Genomic DNA, 4,874 nt, shown 5'->3' on the forward strand with positions numbered 1-4,874 from the left:
GACTACAGAACACACCACAAGGGCCAAAAGAAATGGTGGCTTCATTGTTCACTTTCCTTGGCAGCTGAAAAGTCAAAAAAGGATATGAAGTTTGAATCACAGATCTTGGCCTCAACAAAGCAGCAGCTATAATTTCACATACCTTGAAGACACATTACAGAAACAATGACATTTTGGTGATTTCTGGCTTTATTTTTATGCAAATGGAAGAAAATATGAAAGTTCACAAGAGCATCATGTCAAAGTTCCCTGCTCAGAACTTTCAATGGTTTCCCACTGGATTTAGAGTAAAATCTGAACCCCCTCCATTAGACTTTCATGGGTCTGCAGGTAGGGCCTCTGCTGCCTCTTTGATCTTATTCCACAGCACTTTCCTCCTCGTTGGCTATGCTCCATCCACTATGGACATTGTATTTGTCCCTGGAACATGCCTTAGTCATTTCCTCCTCATGGCCTTTGCATTAGGTCTTCCTGCTGGAATACTCCTCCCCACTCTTCACTCACATTCATTAACATCCTATAGGTTTCAGTCCCACAAAAAGGCCTTTCCTGACTACCCAATCTTAAAGTCTCACTCTGTCATTCACTAGCTCACTTCCTTGCTTGTTTTATTCATAAGACTGATCAGCACTTACAGTTATTGTATTTATGTGACAGGAAGAGTTTTTACTCAACTTTGACATTGATGTTTTAAAATCAGCAGCACCGAACCTTAAATAATTGGAATGAAACTGTTCTGAAATGAAAAATAACTGAGAAAAGTATGGAACTGAACTGAGATATTGTTAAGAACCCCCCAAAAGGGAACAGAATTGACTAAAGCACGATCATCGGTAGGCATTTGGGGAAAAAACAAAAACGTTTTTAAGTGTTTATTCCATTGAGTTAAGACTTTTCAGTAAATCGGTTCCTATATGAGGGCTCATTTAGAATCCTTTACAAGTCAGAATATAAGCACCACAGAGGTACACTGGGTACATCATAAACCCAAGATAGAAAAATAGCAAAGGGGACCATGAGGGTGAAACCACAGAGATCCCTGAAATAATGGATGGAAGCAAACCTGAATGGAAAGACAAAAACAAGCTCTGGATAACATTTAAAGAGCCAGAATTCCATATAATGATTTGTCTTCTGAATAATTGGTTTGTATCTAAATGTGCAGAACCTTACCCAGAATGTAAGAGTAATAGGATGATATCAAGTGTTGGGTGGGATCCTCTTTTCCCAGAATTGACCAAAAGATCCACCTGATATCCTAAATTCAGAAAAATTCATGTTTGGGTGAGGCCACCAGTTCAACTATTCAGTGCAGCTAGTTCCTTATCATACTGCCCCCCCCCCCACCAACTCCATCAATAAACAGAGGTCTGGGAAGGAAGAGGAGGTCTTTTGATAACAAAGACAGGCTTTGCTTTCCCAGTTGTCATGCTGGACTTCCCTTTTACCACTGAAACAGGAATAAAGAACCCTGGGGAGAGATGGTATGCTGGAGGTTTCCAGATGATGAGGGGGCCAGGACTAATCCCTATCCATCCCCAACATACACCAAATTTCCGAGTCCCAAGAAGCACGGAAGTTAGATTTGGCATATTACCAACGATCCATCTCGGATTGGGTAAACAGATGATTCTTGTCATAGGCTTTGCAACATGGGGCAAAATGAGTGCACCTGAGAGGAAAGTGGTATGATGCTACCTGCTAAAACTGAGGGAAGATGTAATCAAATCTTTCCAGGGACTTCCAATGTCCAGAGGAGATGCCTGGAGGAGAATCTCATCATCAGGCCTGCTGTAACTACTACCTGTTTATACAGCACATACAGACAGCTAAATGAGAAGTTATGACCAACCAAGGAGAAGACACCGTCAATCACAAGCATTTCATTTTCCTCTCCCTCTTCTCCAGTCACACCTATCCCAATGCAACACCAAAGGAGAAGGTACGGAGGAAAGACGAGGAAGAAGGGAAAATGTGTGAAAACCTACCACACACCCTCCAAATTCCTATCCATGAGAGCCACATGTCTCCTCTGTTTTAAAAAAAAAAAAAAAGGAAGATACAATATTTGAATCAGATAGGATCTTAGACTAAGACGAAGTCTTTAAAATCAGAACAAAACTCAGAAAACATCTGAAAAATGATAGAATCAAACTGAAATGTTTATCACTGTCCCTGACTCCTAGTGGAAAAAGGAAGTACAGTAGAGCACATGAAGTAGCAATTAGGAAAAATAGTACCATACCATGTTTATACTTCAATGAGTTGAAACACTTAATAAATCAGTTATATTTATTAGCTTGGTTGTTTTTAACCACTCCTTGACTACTAACATGTAAGCTTCATGAGGGCAGTCACTTAGTCATTAGCTGTTGTATTCTCAGCATCTATCATAGAGCTTGACATATAATAGGTTATCAGTAAATATTTTAATGAATGAAAGGGGAATATCAATGTAGATAACAACATATCAATGGTTCAAGTAACAAATAAATTGCAGCTTTCAGTGGTTTTCTTCCCAAGTTACCCATTTATTTGAAATAGAATCTCTCTTATCTAATATATGATTATCCAAATCTGAGATGGGCCCCATCTCCTGCTGTAGCAGACTCTGTTGGTACCCTATCCATATCCTCTTGGGCCTCCCAAAAGTCATCTGCACAGAAGTCTTCCTGTGTTTGTTTGCCAGAGGTGCTTCTCTATCTGAAAAAGCAGCTTGAATAGCATAGGAGGCTGACTGGAAGTTCCAGGTTGTTAACACACCATGAGTGATTCTCATTCAATGATATGGGAGTTGGTGAATAAATACCCCAGCTTCCTCACCCCTTGGAATGTTCCAGTAGGACTGAATGGCAAACTGCTCATTAGCACACTCTATTGGCTTTTCGTCCCTTCTAGTCTGACTTTGCCATTCCCTTGCAGTACTTGCTGGGATCACCTCCCAAATAAACTACTTACATCCAAATCCTTGTGTTTGAGTCTGCTTTTGGGAGATCCCAAACCAAGACTCTGAAAATACCATTATAAACTCCACAAATTTCTTTGTTTTATATTGACTATCTGTCCAATTTCCAGCTCAAAAGATTATGTAGCCTCTGAACTTTCAAAAGAAGGCTTATACTTCAAATTTTTCCTGAACCACAGGCACATTCTAGCTCTCCTGTCTTGTCTCCCTTTTTAGAACTTATATCACCCCCAGTGACTTTGATAAGAACACTGGCTCATCTCTGATTTAGCTCTTCCTGATGTATTCGCTCAGTTACCAACTCAACCTTGCTGCTTAGCTATTAGGAGACTTCCAGGGTCTCGCTACCCTCAACCCATCTTACTCATGATTGTACCTTCACTATTTCTATCTAAAAGTTGACAGTTTGTAAGGACTATAATTTGCCTAGAATATCATTTTAAGGATTCTAATATTTTGTAAATGGTGACAAAATTAAAGATTATTTGAAAAGGACTTTTTAAAATGTTACTTTACCCAGTAGTTATAATTTTCACCCAAAGCGAGAACTGTATTTCATACCTGTTATTCAGAGATATTAAGGGTAGAAAACAGCTGACAAAAAAATATTTCTACTTCCTTAGTCAACTCCTTCCTATTCTTTGTGAAATAAAATGTTTAATGCTTGACTTTGACTAGTGAAATCATCATGGGAATTGAATACGTTAACCACAGAACTATTTCATATACTCCCCTTCTTTTCAATTAAAATCAGTGGGTAGTGTATATATGGCCATGGCTCTCTCTCGCTTTGTCACAGCTTACCCTTCCCCCTCCCCATATCCTCAAGTCCATTCTCTAGTAGGTCTGTGTCTTTATTCCTGTCTTACCCCTAGGTTCTTCATGACATTTTTTTTTCTTATATACACTACCAAACGTAAGGTAGATAGCTAGTGGGAAGCAGCCGCCTATCACAGGGAGATCAGCTCGGTGCTTTGTGACTGCCTGGAGGGGTGGGATAGGGAGGGTGGGAGATGCAAGAGGGAAGAGATATGGGAACATATGTATATGTATAATTGATTCACTTTGTTATAAAGCAGAAACTAAGACACCACTGTAAAGCAATTATACTCCAATAAAGATATTAAAAAAATTACATGTACCCAGGAGGTAAACCAATCCTATGTTGAATTTCTTATAAAATGTTAATTATTAAAAAAAATCAGTGGGGAATAGAAAAACTGGATGTATTGAGTTTTTTAATCTGTATATTTGCCAATCCTATTTCCACAGGAGAGTTCATTAATTCAGCAAACTCTGATGAATAACTATTATATTTTATGATAATAATTATAACTTATTGAGCATTTTTTGTGTGCCAGATAATGCAGTGGACTGTGATATTGTATTTTATCCTATTAATGACCATGTGAGCTATTATTATCCCCATTTTCTTTTCAGAAAACTGATACTTATGGCTTATCCAAGGCCACAACAATAGTAAATTAAGGAAGAAAGGATTTCATTTTAGCTCTGTGTGACTACAAAACCCAAACTCTTAACCACTACTAAACTATATTTGCCCTAGAAGTTAGATGCTATGGGAGTCATAAACCATGTCTAAGATTATAAAACATCACTTCTTGCCATCTAGTATGCATGCACACTGGAGTGCTTAGTCAAGTGCAAGACAGTAGAGAACAATCTGTATATGTTAGGTGGTAAGGGAATATAGAGTAAGAAGCGTGTTTGGTAGCATGTTCAGTAGGTGATTCAGATTTGCCACTGAAAGGGAAAATCTGCCAAACTGCCAATTCAAACAGTCAAAAAGAAAGGCCAGTGCAATCAATCTCCTAGCAATGCTCATCTGCAACAGCAATCCACCTGAAATACCATCACTGATCAAGGAATGTGACCACTGGGCTCCCAA

The sequence above is a fragment of the Tursiops truncatus genome, chromosome X, assembly GCF_011762595.2.
Source record: "Tursiops truncatus isolate mTurTru1 chromosome X, mTurTru1.mat.Y, whole genome shotgun sequence".
In the NCBI taxonomy this organism is placed as follows: Eukaryota; Metazoa; Chordata; class Mammalia; order Artiodactyla; family Delphinidae; genus Tursiops; species Tursiops truncatus.